Source organism: Cygnus olor, chromosome 4 (assembly GCF_009769625.2).
Source record: "Cygnus olor isolate bCygOlo1 chromosome 4, bCygOlo1.pri.v2, whole genome shotgun sequence".
In the NCBI taxonomy this organism is placed as follows: Eukaryota; Metazoa; Chordata; class Aves; order Anseriformes; family Anatidae; genus Cygnus; species Cygnus olor.
The window spans coordinates 65,486,637-65,501,567 of NC_049172.1; the positions used below are offsets into that span (position 1 = coordinate 65,486,637).

Sequence of the window (14,931 nt, forward strand, 5' to 3'; positions counted from 1 at the left end):
CCGGCCTGCTCTGAGGCCTCCAGGAAACCACCTTATCTCTCTGCGCCTCTTTCTTCCTCCATAAAATGAAAGAAGGCCAATTTGTAGAGCAGTCTGGGGAGTAACATGACAAACAAGTGGTACATATTAGCTGGGGAATTGCTATTAGCTCCAATACCTTTTTATTTGCTTGTGCAATAGCCACCATTAAAGGGAGAAGCTGCAGCTCTGATTGTTAGGTAATTTGCTAATTTTGGCTCCAAATCAGAATCTGGATTTCAGATGAAGTTCAAAGCTCCAAATTCTTGAATGCAATTTTTCAGTTTGAGGTATTAATTTCTGTAAAATGTCCCTGTTAAAGAAAACACAAATTTTCATACAGACTACCTCAATCAAGCACACTTTTTTTTTCCGATTTACTCTCTCAAATACCCAAATGGACACAATTGATCTGCTTGGCAGAATTACCTCTTTTTGAAGTTTCCCCTCATTATGTGTTTATAGAGAGATGGCTGCGAGTAACTCCATTACCAGTTGCGACCAGTAATTCCATTAGGCTGAATCATCGAGTAACCTTGTTTCTGACACTGTAACCAGGTGTGTCCTGTGAAGCAGTGAACTGAATGCATCATGCACTGCCTGGCAGCTGGGAAGGACATACAGCATGCTTGGAAACGAGAAAACAGTACACAGACATGGGATCTAATAAACTGAGCCAAGATTTGGAGTCCATTGTTCCTTGCTGTCCCTTAGTAGTAAATTTACTACAGTTAAACTGAAAAAAAAAAAAAAAAGACTTTTTATTTGGATAATTATCTGGCATGTGGCACATCTTTTATGTAAATCTCAAATACAGAAAAAAAAATCATATGTGAAAATATTTTCAGGATTGGAATTGTCAGGTGTTCCCATAAGTAAGTTCCAGGCAGTCTGTTCTGCCACTGCAAGATCACATTTGGCCTCACTTACACTGCTTTGGTTCTGTAAGGGATCAAATGTAAGCAGCACTAAACTGGAATAAAGGAAACAAAAGCTAGTCCTATTTTTTTTGCATGGTATGTGTGGGTGACTAGCTACACTTGCTTACTTGAAATTGCCTCTATTTCTCTTTTACAATTGCCTCTGTTTTATATATACTGGCTAAAGTTGCACATATTAGCAATACTTTCTTAATATTTGAAATGTTTATATTCTATTTTTATTGGAATAGCACAGAGAAGAATCTAAAGGATGCATGTGTTTTTGGTTTTGTTTTTCAAGTTATTTAAAGTATTTCATAATGGACTGATCTTTTCCTTTTTTATATTTCCCATACTCTTGGTATATGTAAGAAATTCTCTTAAATGGCACCAAATCTTTGAATTGTATTAATGCATTATTTTCTATAAAGTAGAAACTCCCTTAGGTATGGAAAATATTCATTCTGCAAGTCCAGGTAAATCCCTCCAATATTTAAGGTATAGTCTTGAATACTGATAACCATGCTCCATTGGCTTTATCTGTATCAATTCTACTAAGCTGTTTGCCAGGATGCATGTCATTAAATACATGAATAGCTTTTGTTTTATTAATTGGCTTTTGGATATCATCCCAGTGTCTACTGACCATTCCAAATCATGTTTGCTGTAGAGAATAGGTTTGAATTAATTCTCCAAATTCAATGACTTCTAAGTTCAGATGCAGGCTCTGATGTACTCCTTTCTCTCTTTTACAGATTTCCTACCTGTATCCCTTAATCTTGTCCTGTGCTATTATCTGAAAACCTTACGCAAATTATGAACTCCTTTTAAAGAGCTCTAATTTTGTCCAGATTTATATGAAAATGACATTTTTAACATGTGTATATGGATGACAAGAGCAGACCAAAACCTTAACTGTGTTCCTCCTTCTCAATTAGCTATAAATTGTTTATTTTTACCAGCCCGTATTCAAGAAACCGCTTTAACCTGTGATTAAATCCCAGAGAAATCAAGGACATCTCAGCACATGTTTAAGTCTCAGTATACACCTCAGTTTTTAAAAGAGCAGCTTAACAGCATGTACTCCTGAAGGAATATTTATCATTGTAAACCAGTATTTCACTATGACTGGGGCACAGTCTTCAGACATTGTAAACCGGTATTTCAATATTACTGGGGCACAGTCTTCAGACAACCCACCAAAAGAGATCTAAGAGACGACGAGATGCTGAAAAATGTATTAAATGACACAGAGACAACTTAAATATTCAACTTCTGTGAGGTCTGACATATTAAATTTAGTAGCTCCACCCTTTTCATACCCTGCAGGTGACTCTCTGCATTATCTTAGTGCTCCACAACCCGCACTCCCTTATCATTCACCTTCAAGAATTCAGTCAATCTCTTGAAACACACATGGAAATGATGTACATGTATACTGAGAAATGCCCAGACATACCATTCAACGCTCCTATCTGAAATACCAGCATAATTTCTAGACATGTATGTATACTAACATATTAATGTACATTTATGTATATATGCTTTTATTTTTATGGACCTTGCAACAAACTTTGCAACCAGTATTTTCTTCTTCCCGGGGGAGTAAGGGATTTTTTTATATTAGCCATAGATTCGTCTCAGTATAGTTTCACCTCTAACATTTTGCTGTATTGAAAATGTGGGTGTATCACTGTTATTCTGTGCTTTCTAGAAGTCCACAACCTAAATGGCAGAATTCTGGAGGTGGGAAACATATATATGCTATAGGCTCAGAAAGAGCTTGTATGGTCCTTCCCCCAGAGCCCTTCCCGGCATTGAGACTTACAGTGTATGTTCTCTACTGCAAAACTAAATGCAGACCACATTTTTCACTTATCTTCAGAGCAAGTTTTTCAGTGCAAGTTTTTCAATACAATATAAGCATTCTGTTATGACTTCTTGTGGACTCCCTTACATTGTAGCATACACATTGTTTTTTTTTTTTTTTCATTATATGTTGGAAAAAGGACTGAAAGCAAAACAACCCTTACGCAGGAAGAAAACAGCATTTATAGCTGTATGTGGTAAAACTTTCCCAACTAGATAACTTAAATTATGAAGCTTACTTCTTTTGTTGGCATTATGTTCATCTCTTCCTGAGACATTTAGCCACTGCAAACAGTAACTGATACTGTCTGCAAATATGATACACTACCGTGGGTGTTGTGCAAGCCAAATACAGCCCACAGGACAATTCCTCTCGTACCATCATTACCATCTTGTACAAGCTTGGAGTGGAGATGAAAGGAAATGACTAATTCAGAAGGTGCATGAATCTCAGCAGAAGTTGCTGCTTCCACATTAAGGAGTGGTTTGCCATCACTTGGCAAGCAGAGACTGGTGTACGTATTTGTCCTCCAGCATTAAAAAAGTGGAGAATGCAGGTGCATGAACCTTCGATGAACCCTCCCAGCTCCTTCTGAGGATGGGTTGCTGCTGCAATAGTATTAGCACAAGAGCTTGTCTGTAGAGACAAGCTGAACTCACTCCGTTGTCGTGAGTTCAGGAACATGTTGGTACAGCCCTCTCTATTCAGCCCTGAGGAGACTGAGAGCCTGGCGAGACCGGCAGAGACACAGAGCCTCTACTCAATGGAGCAGTCCCACACTGCCCACTGTGCCTATGATGAAGTACACTTGACAGGTGATGAATCACGGTAACCTCCCTAGCTGCCGTAATGTTTCCATTGCAGTTGTATCTACATCCCTATTTACTGTGATGTTTTATCTTGCAGATTTTAAATATGATGTATTAAAACACAGTGCAGTGTAATCCAAATGCAATGAGGCAAGTAACTGTAAAAGCCAAAATTAGGATACAGAGAACAATGTATTTCAAATTAAGTGGGAACAAGATTACTTGTTAGCTGAAAATAATGAGCACCTTCAGTGCCTTATGTGCATGCAAATGATAGGTGTGCCAAAGGAATATAATATCAGCTGACATTACAAAACCTACCACCACAGAAAATAAGAGAAGTGCATTGGAGAACATAATCATTACAGAATTAAAAAGAAATTCCTCCAAAATCAACATGACAAGCAAAGAAGTATGCTGATTTAACCTGCCACTGCACAAACTGAAGGACTAGCTACCCTCTATGAGACATGTGTCAAGTGGACACCTGAAATGGGATGGTGAGCCAGAAAAAAGCGTGCAGATAGAATGTTCTCTGCATTTACGGGTAAAAATATAAATAAATAAAATAAATGTAACAAATCATGGAAGTTTCTTATCATTTCATGTAACTAGAGCAAGCAGAATATTTGCAATCATGCACTCAAATCTGAGAACAATCACAGAAAAATCTAAGCACTGGTCTTGACTTTGGATGAGACCGCTAACACCGGTGAAATCAGGCAGTTGTTAAATTTCAGCTTAGCTATTGCTAATTTAATTAGGTATATGTATATTAGGTTTTCTTTGTAAAACCAATGGGACAGTTCTTTCTGTCAGTAGCTCATATAAGTTTTCAAAACTCCCTTGTCACAAGTAATGACAAGCAGTGACTGTCTAGAAAAGTCAGTTAATGAGTATGCTGAAAAGAAATCAGAGCTGAATGTCTTATATCACTGCACGGTAAGCTATTAGACAATGCTAAATCTAAGAAACAAGGAACATGAAGACTACTATTATATGGTTAACCTCATTCACAGAAGAAATAGTGCACATAGGCAAAACAAATCTATCAAATATCTCAAAGAGGTGAATCGGAACTATGGGAATTTACCCCCCCACTCAAAAAGTTGAGTGACTGTGTTCAGGGAAGCTGCCTTCCACACTTTTCCAAATGTGCATGTCTTTTAAAAGAAAGGGCAAATAACACATTTCAGTTATAATAGCCTATCTCTGCTCAGTGGTCTTCCTACTAGCTCTTTCCTACTAGCTCTGGTCTGCATGGTGCCTAAATCCAAGAGAGCTAGTCAGGTCTCCTATTACCCAAGGAAGAGCTTAAAACTTACTAAAATTTCCACATTGGACTGCAAAATCTTCTACAGAGACTCTCATACTTAGATACTTAGATGTATCCCAAAATGAACTCTTAAAGTTGTAATTGAGAAAGAAGTGTCTAAACTCATCCCCAGAGAGCCCATTCCCACGAATAGCACTGAGTTTAGCTCAAAATCCATTTAGTGCTCCCAGTTGACATTAGCAGTCTTATCCTGCCTGTGGAGAGAGCTCTTCCAGAAGACTGCTCTCACCAGCAGCTGAGAGAATAGCTTAGGATGAGGTCCACGTCTGCCCTCCTGGTAACTTGCAGTAATTCATGAGCTGGGGATAATATTTACATTTTCCATTATGGACTTGAATAAACTGAAAATAGAACTTGCATCCAAAACTTCTCATTTCAAAGGAGTATTTTCAGCAGCAGGAGATAGGGAGTTTGGGTCTGTTTTGATATTCTTTGACATTCTACTTACTCCTAAAAACTTCTTGGTGGCCAAAGACACTTCTGGCAAGGCCAAATCTGCTAACACTTCAGATGATTTCAATACCATTTTCCACTGATGAGCTCCAAGTTGATCTCCACTTCAGTATAGGGGACTCCTGAATCAGCTGGTGGTCCAATGCACTTGTGGCAGAGATGCCAGTGCCTCATACAGGTGCACTGAATTCCTTTTTACAAGGGCTTACAGTTTTTCATTGACTGTGAAAGAAATCTTGCCATAGTATTTGTGGCACTGCGGTGTTTCTTGTCCAGATACAGAAATAACTTTTATGCACAACAGTGATGCATGGGCTTTTCAGCTTTTTTCTTAACAAGGATTTCATTTCCTCCCTGAAAAAAACGTTGCAGTGAAGTACCGTTCACTGTGCAGAAGCACATGCTTCTGTGAAAGTATGCTCCCAGAAAGAAAAATCTCAAAAACCAAAGTATTGCAACAAGCCAAGAAGCAATACTCTTGACTGCCAATTCATATTCACCCCTCTGAATATTGACACTGACATTTAGGGAGAAAATACTTGTAAGAAGCAGTTCTCTCATTTAATGATACTGCATTCATTATACCCCTTTGATAACTAAAATCTAAGTGATCCCTCTCATAGGAGTATATTCCTATCTGTGATCTGTAGTTCTGTCCCAAATCTGGCATCTAATATTCTCCTCTGGTACACCTCCACTGCATTAGCTTGGACTACAGTGCCTCCTCCTTGTGCTACCTGATCAGGGTATGTTCCCGGATTAGCTCTATCTGGACCTACAGTCAGCCTCAAAGAAAAAAAATAAAAATAAAATGTTCCTGTATTAGGTGAAAAGACTGACGTCTTCGCTATGCCTGGGGAGGCTGGCTGGGTCTAGACATCTAACCATTCCTTTATTTCACAACCTCTTCAACTGCCAAAATGTGTGTTGTTGTTGTTTTCACATCAAGACAGAATTTTCAATCAGCCAGTTAAAGCTATGCCTGCTTTTTGTCCCTCGGGAGTGGGTATTAAAATAGTATCAAACTCAAAAGACACACCAATTTCAACATCAAATCCAGCAAGCAGCAGTTTTCGTCTCAACAGAGAGAGCTTTCTTGGGAGAAAACACTTTTATAATGTAAATACCAAATCCAAAATAGCCTTGGAAAGTCAGATAGTTTTGCTCCTTTTAACAAGTGCCATCAAGTAAATCTTCAAATGAGCCTCTAAATATAATTCAGTTAGAATTACAAAACAAATTATCACAAAAGATATTTTAGAGGGGTATCGGTGTAGTTGAAAAGTATAAAAACGTAAGTTACTTCTTGACAGAAAAACATCCTTTCCTTCTCTTCTGCTGCTCAATTCTTTCTGTTTCAGCCTGACAGCCCTGCAGTCAATCACACAAGCTGGAAAACTCCCCTTGGTGTAGTTACAGTATTGGAAATTCAGGTATTAGATCTCAGCAGGTATTTTGAAATGTTTTTTTCCAAGATTAAAATAGTAAATGATTTTTGGTTGGGATTCACTACCCCTTTTTAAAATACTGCTTTTGCCAAACTTGACTTTTTTTTCCCTATTCTATACAAACTCTGTAATGGCTGCTGGCATTAATCAGCCACTCTTAATGCTTCTCCAACATATGTGAAATTAGTTATTTTAATGGCAGCACTTTTCAGATTATCAGTCACATCTATGACCATTCTCCCTCCTGCTTCTGCACAGATAAAACAGTTAGCTCAAACAAAGAAATAAACAGAAAAAGCATAAGTTTATTACAGCCTATAAATCATGCATACAGATTCACTTACCTGCCACAGATTTCAAAATATGGATTTCATTTTTTAAAAGTATCTGAAAACAAGCAGTATTTTTGTTTTGCAGTTTTTTTACCATAGGATCAGATAAAAAAGCTTTTTTTTTTTTTGATCAGCTAAAACATAATGTCAAAGTACCACAACAATAAGCCTTTAACAGACAAAGGATCTTTGCTTTTACCAGGGTATGTGACAGAATACCACGTTAAGAAAATACGTGTTTTGGATAAAAAGAATATCATCTTCGGTGCTTTAAGAACTTGATTTATTTTCACGTGTTTATTTCACTTTTAATTTCATGTAAATCATTAATAGAGACTGAATAACTCTCTTAGTATAGTCGTCTTTTTAAAGTCTTCATTTGAAAATATATGGCCAGATTGGCAGCTAGTATAATGCAACCAACTCTATTCTCAGCATCTTCACTGACTGAAAATATGGCCAATATATGAAAAAAATGCTTGGCGGAATTACTGTGGAACAATAATTATATTTCTGACGAGTAAGGCAAGGATTGGATGCTGATGCTGCAGGCTACTCAAGGATGGTTAATTGTATTCATGAACTATTTGTAAGACAGCAAGCTGCCAAAACCTCAGACATTTCCAACATGGTAATTCTGGAATGCTGTAGTAAATAGGAAAAAACAGATGTCATAATGTGTTTCATCTAGTTTAAAACTTAACATGTAATTAACTTAATGGCTTGACAATAGCTGATGTAGCAACAAATATAATGCAATCGAATTAGTACCTCATTACGACTTCATGTTTTTCTACATATGCATTACAAAAAAAAGATCAGATTTTGAGACATTGGTATATTTTATAGTGACTGTCCTTGAAATGCAATCACATGTAATACTTGCTTTGTATTTCACCACTTGTGGAAATTGTTTCACTTTTATAACACTGTACTTTCTGTACCATTTTCATTACATCCCTAGTGAAAGCTGATCCTTGGTTTAATTGTTTCAAATGCTTATATCTAGGCACTTGGACTTTTACACTCATTATGTGGTATAAAGGTTTCATTTTCTTTATCTTTTGTACTGTTTGGCTGTTTGTCCAAAGTGTAGGCGATTATCACAGTGCTTTCACATCTGTTCTTATGGTAGACTTCAGGTGGTCTGTTTTAGGCGCAAAGCAGCATGTTGTGACAGAGGCCTGTGCATGTATTATTTTGGACTTCCCAAAGGCTTCTCAAGGTATTATTAGGGTTTCCCACCTGCTAGTGCTGCAGGATGAAAAACGGCAAGTGTACACCAAAGCAGGATGTTTGAAAAAAAAAAAAAAGAAAGAAAGAAAGAAAGAAAGAAATACCAACACCAAACCCAGACTTTCTTTTTCATTACAGAACCCAACCTAATTGCCTACCCTGCAATTTCTGAGGCAGTTTCCTATGGGAAGTTTTTGTTCAGAAAAAGTAAAAGTACATTTTGAGGTTAGAGCAATGTAGTCGAATTAAATAGGAAAAAAAATAACAACTTTGAATTATGAAATTGATTTTTCAAGTGACTCACCTGAAACCTGTTACAGCAAAGTCTAGAAGGAAAAAGGTCTAACTGGCCTAATACAGATCCTACTGAAATTTAGCACTACTTTCCATTCATGTAGATGAGGTCCTTAATGCTAGTAAGAAAGTGAGCTTGGTTCCAGTGGCCCTCTGCTGCTGCGGGTATCTACAGCTTGCTTATCCACCACGCAGTGAAAGGGGGGTCAGTAAAAAGGAATCTGAAACCTGATCTAGTGCTGAGGAATGCCTTTTGAACGTGTCATTTGTACCTAGTAATTACTTCTGGGAGGTGTGAACGTTTTGCATGAGTCTTAACTCAAAACCTGAAACTGACCGTGAAGAGTAGTAAAAAAGTTATGCAAGCCTTCACGCAATTAAGCAAAGTAATTTCAAAAAGATAATTATATACTTCTTAAGCTGTACATCATGATATCCAATAAAACACGTCACGTATCTATTGGACATTCCTTGTTTCACCTTACGTTAAGGTCCATCCATTTTCTGGATTTTAAAGTTATCTACAAATTTCTGTATATATTTGGATTTAGATCTTGCAAACTTGGGTGATCGTTTTTGTTCTTAGACTACATTTATTCCCTTACGGACGTTGCTCTGTCTCCATTTCTAAAATGCTGAATGGGCAGACTGTTTCTATCAAGCATTTTATACGAACAGTTTATGAAGTATGAACAATAGGGGACTGATTGGTTATCATGAATTTCAAAGTTAACAGATACAGAACCCCCGCTCAGGGAAAATCGGCTTTTTATTGCACCTAGCAGGAAATTTTAGAGAATATTATAAACTGACCAATTTCAAGGAAGTAAGATGTGTGTCTGATGGTAAAATGCTTACAAGCCACGATTATTATAATGCTGAATTGCTGTGCAACTCCTCCTTTAGTATACTCCTGAATAGGAAAAAATACTACATGGTGAACCTTATATACATTTAAAAAAAATAAAATTCATTGGAGACCCTTTCCAGCAGGGGTCAGAATGAAAAAGGGAAACAGTGGCACTTGCTGAGGCTGACGGCAAAAGGCAAAAATCTGTCAGTCATTCAGTCGGTTCAGCATTCTTTTCAGCACAAACCATTTCGTCTTGATTTTCCAAACACATGTTGTTACCTACAGTACACACCCAAATAGTTGGTGTAGATTGTCACAGGGGGGCAACACAAAACATTCCCTTAGAGAACTTCCACCTTTGATAGCAGTTCTGAAAGGAAAGGCCACTGACTGGAGTTAGCATGCTCTATCCTTACAGCTTTTCAGAGAAAAAGTTCATTAGCTGCTTCACATGCCAAGGGACCAGCTGTCCTTGGAGCAGGTCTGATTGACCAGGAGGACAAGTGGGAAATAAGCTCACAGCACTGCCAGCATGGCATATGGTCATGTACCAGCTGTTTCTGAAATGCTTGCCAAAGGGAGACCAGAATCTGGTCGGCTGTTAGGAAAATAAAAACCCACAAAAAACAACAACAAGAAAACAAACAAACAAACAAATCCACTATGAGTATTCCTTAGATCTGACCACAAAGCCAGGACTTGATTTGAAATGTCACACAGCAACTATGTAAATATTCAGAATAACCTGTCATTTGTTTGCATGCTCTGGCTTCTTCCATTAGGAGGACCCTGATATCCGGAGCATCTGGCCCTTCCACAGAGCTTTTGGCAGAAGAAAACTATAGAAAGGGTTAAATAAGGGAAGTGGATTTGTACTAGTGATATACATTACTAATACACTGACAATACGTCCAGGAGACCACGTGGAGATTGATTTAAACCGGAGCCAATTTTTACTACAGACAAATCCCAGGTGTCCCACATTTTACTATGTTATTTCTACCTTCAAAAGGGGAATTCAGATTCTGAGCTCACAAACAAAAGATTTGATTTTGATTGGCACGAGTCGTATTACATTGTTGGTGAAATGCTTTTGATAAACCAGTGGAGTGACTCAGCAGAAAACACCCAGCAGGATTTTTCCCCCAAGCTTTTCCGTTTTCAGTTTCAGCTCTTCTTAACAAGAAAATAACTTAAACAGTAACTAAATAGCCCAGAGAACGACTCTGCCCTTCTAGCACGGGGTTTAAAGTACTACTTTCTCTTTTGAGCTTTCCCATAATACTCGCTCAAGGTTCGGAGGGAACTGCACTGATCAGCTCCACGTTCATATGACATCAATTACTGCCTCGGCAGCATTTAAGAGAACGTCAGTAGCTCATGTAGCCACATAATCCTGCCTATTTAACTTTAAAAAACTTAGGCTTACTTGACTAGCCTAAGCCAAATTTACAACTAAATTAGGTGCTTGGTAAGGGACGTTTAAAAAAAGATGAAGCCTAGCTAAAAAAAAAAAAAAAGGGAAAACTAGAGTAATGCCGCTCTTGTGTCACGAACAGAGGCTGGGAGGCAGCAGCTACTACCTTGGCCTGCATTCATGGTTTATGAGACATGGTTTTATGTACAGGCTTAACTCGTCAAAAGGCCTGCATCCGGGGTGCGGGCATCAATCTTTCAAAGGTGAGCTTGGTTCCAGTGGCTGAGGGAAGATTTTGTTCACACAAAAGGCGCAGTGTTGGCCAATTTCGATGACATACCTCGCTGCGGATCTCTGAGAACCACACATTCAGCTGTGAATAAAAGGAAAGCAAGCCTCCGGATTATGCACGGACAGAGGACTTACTTTGACATCTTACGTAATATTGACTTTCCTCTGACCTGGACGTGCTCATACACCCGAGAAACGCACAGACCTAATGCGCACCCAAAAAGGGCGTTATTATTTTCCCAACTAACCCGCGTAACTAGCACTTGGGTGCGCCTTTTGTCGTATTTTCGGTCCTACGGTGGCCCATTTCTAACAATGTACTATACTAAAAACCTCCTCACTCCCCGGCGGCGCCTACAGCCCCGATCCGGGCGGCATTTTATCGCAGGGAACCGAAGTTTCACGGCTCCCTAACGAAACCCAGCCTCCAGCGGCACCCTCCCTCCCCGGGCGGGCTTCCCTTCAGCACCACCCTCACCCGCCAACCCCTCCCAGCGAGCCCTGTCACGACAAACTATCGCAATCCCCCGATTCCCTCCCCACCCCTCAGTGTCCCCACACAGCACACCCGCTTCCCCCTTCCCCTCCATCCCTCCCCTACAGCAGCCCGTCGGCGGCGGGATCCGTGCCGCCCCGCGAGCGGAAGGATACAGGGAGGAGCCCGCGGCGCGGTCCGCCGGGGCGCTGCGGCTTGTTGCCTAGTGACGGAGCGGCCGCCCCCCCCCCCTCCCCGCCCGTACCGCCTCACGGGGCAGGGCCCGGCCCCGGCCCGCCCGCCTCGCTCGGGGACGGCAGCAGCGGGACGGAGCCCGCCGCCGCCTCCTCCTCCTCCTCCTCCTCCTCCTTCTTCTTCTTCTCCGCCTGCCACAGGCCCCGGGGCCCCGCTCTGCGCCGCCACGGCAGGTAACGACCCGCTGAGGAGGGCAGGAGGGAGCGCCGGGGTCCGGCCCCGGTGTGGGGTTGGCGGGGGGGGGGAGGAGGAGGAGGAGCTGTGGGGCCGGGGAGGGGAACGAGGGGGAAAAGGGGGGGGAAAGGGGAGCAAAAGGGGGGCTGGGGGCTGGAGGCCGGCGGCGAGGCGGGGCCGGGGGTGCCCCGGTGTGAGCGGAGCCCTGGGGGCAGCCGGCGGCAGGTGAGCGTGGGCCGGGAGCGGGAGGAGGAGGAGGATGAGGAGGGTGAGGATGAGGATGAGGAGAGGCAGAGGAAGGCGGCTCCGGAGCCCGCCCGGGGGACAGGGGGGTGGCAGGGTTTGGGGGGGGAGCCCCGCGGCCGTGCCCTGCCCGGGGGCCGCTCCCCGGCTGCCTCCCCGCCGGGTCACCGCCCCCCCCTACCTCCCCTCCCGGTCCTTTTTTCCTCCCCCCAGCATTGTCCTTTAGGGGCCTACGGAAGGCAAAAGGCGGCCAGAAAGGCTCGGGCTGCCTCCGGAGGAGGAGGAGGAGGAGGAGGAGGAGGAGCCGTGCTGACGGGCGACTGATGGCAGCCGCATCCTATGGCCGCGCCGAGCTGCGCAGCCGGGGCGGGCCCGGCGGGGCCGCAGCCGCTGAGCGGCAGCGGGCGGGGCGGGGGGGGCCAAGGTTTGGCGAAGGTTACAGCTCCTCGCAGGGCTGCCACGGCCCGGAGACCCCTGGCCGCACCCCCCCGGCCGCCTCCTCCTCCCAGGGATGGCCATTATACGGGTGGTGGACGCCCGGCCGTCCTCGGAAAGTTTGGGAGAAGTGGGAGCCCGCCGCCGCTCTGCCTTTGTGTTAATTGCTCGCTGCAGTACCCGGTGCTCAGCTGAAGGGTGACAGTGGTACGGGTTGCTTGTCCTTTTAGGAGAAGACATTGCTGTGCTTCCAGTGTTTTCTGTCCGGGTGTGATTTCGGGTGTAGCTTGGAGGTCCAGGACCTGAGAACAGCATGTTACAGGCAGTTGATTTTCCCCCCTGTAAACCTTTTAAACGTTTTGCTTTCTGCCCTTCCGTCGCACACCGTCTATTACTTCTCAGTCCCTGTGATGAAGTGGAAATTGCAGATCAAATTTGGTGTCTTGGCTGTCAAAAGTGAGCTCGCGATGATTCAGTAGATAATTGTGTAAAACAAACTACTCCACTGCAGTGCTTAAAACCCAAGTATTGCAGGCTGCTCGCAATCCGTGGCGGTCTGAAACAGCCTTCTTAAAAAATTTATTGTTTAGGACAAAAATATTCCCTATAAAAGTAAATGACATGTAACTTGATTGTTACTTGACATGTAACTCTACAGATTTTATTTTGTACTAATCCTCCATCTGCTGTTTCTTGTCAGTATGGATATGCTAAAATGGTAGCGTACAACCCCTCCCTTCCAATCAATACAGCACACTGTGTGTGTATCAGAACCCTCAGTCCCCAACGCCAAGATGTGAGAGGGCACGTAGGTAACAGATAAGGTGAGTAGCACGTTGTCTGTTTGTAATGCTCTTCATGTTCAAAGGCTAAGGATTTTAGGGGACATCCCAATTTGTACGCTCCATTGAAAGCATCAGCAGTTTACATCCCCGCCATGTTCTGCCTGGCAGGTATTCCCACACACTCCTGGAACTTTACCTCAGATCATTTGTTTTGTGCTCCATTGGCGGCAGTGATCATTTCGGACCACAGATTCTGTATGTTTGCGTTAGGTACCTGACCCCACAGCCCTTCTGCTTATCGGCAGGTGAATCAGAAGGAGGGGAAGGGGCAAACAGACTTATATGTGACCCAAGAGGAAAAGTAGGAGGCCGTGAACATCTGTTACCTTAATTTGCTGATTTCACAGTCTGCACTCCCCATTGCTTTTCTTCTTGTTGCTATTCATTATTCTTCCAAGTAAGAGAAATTCCATAGGGGTAAAATGATGTCAGCATTTTCCTTTGCTAGCTTGCTGGGCGTTCTGGCAGGAACAGGGACAGAGGAAGATCTAGATGCTGCTCATAACTTAGCGTCAACTCCATTATTTGTCCTTCTTGAGCATCTTGTTCCTAGGTGAATAGGGGCAAGGAAGGAAGCCAATAGGTTGGTTTTATAATTAGCACGGGTGAATTTTCTGTGGAATTTTCCTAGTTTTTAGGTTTAGTGCTGTAGAGTCAGAATAGACTTTTTCTATCTATTTAGCTAATTCCCAGCAAAATCATCTGTTGGTTTAGACTCTGCTTGAAGAAGTATGCAAAATGCATAGTGGTGGATGTTGAAAGTGGTATGTGCTAAATATTTCCTTAAAATCCATCTAAATGTTAATATATTCAAAGAATATGTGTATAGATATATTTAAATCCAGGGGTTTCTGTGGATTGTGAGAGAAAAAGACCCTTATTTCCTGCTACCCTTTTTCTTCCTTAAGACATGCGTTGATAGCATATGTTTCATACGTGTCCGATGGAATGATTATGTGGAGCCCCTAAAATTGTCTAATGGTAATGACAGCTAATGGCTAATAACTGCAGGTAATAACTTCCTACGGTAAGATGATGAGTAATAACGTCTGGTAAAGCAGAAGGTGATGAGGGCAGCAAGACTTGGGATTCCTGTAGGCTAAGAGAAGTAGCAGGGACTATTCTAGTTATCTGTGCTGCTCGTGGAGCCTGGAATGCAGGTGATCTTCTGGAAGCTCTTTAACGTGCCCTGTTTCTTGGGGTACTTTCTTCTGTATTGGGGGACAG

The 14,931-nt window shown here is 42.2% G+C and overlaps 1 protein-coding gene across 2 annotated transcripts in view; it reads left to right on the plus strand.

Annotated features, from left to right (window-relative positions):
• The first annotated feature begins 12,038 nt into the window (after positions 1-12,038).
• Positions 12,039-14,931, plus strand: part of KIAA0232 (KIAA0232 ortholog) — a 67,427-nt gene continuing 64,534 nt past the window's right edge. Inside the window, exon 1 of one of the 2 annotated variants that reach the window (XM_040555619.1) lies at positions 12,039-12,180. The gene's annotated coding sequence lies outside the window, so the exon portion shown is untranslated. Of the gene's footprint in view, positions 12,181-12,332; positions 12,407-14,931 lie in introns of those variants that run through there. The other variant, XM_040555620.1, reaches the window with a different exon arrangement.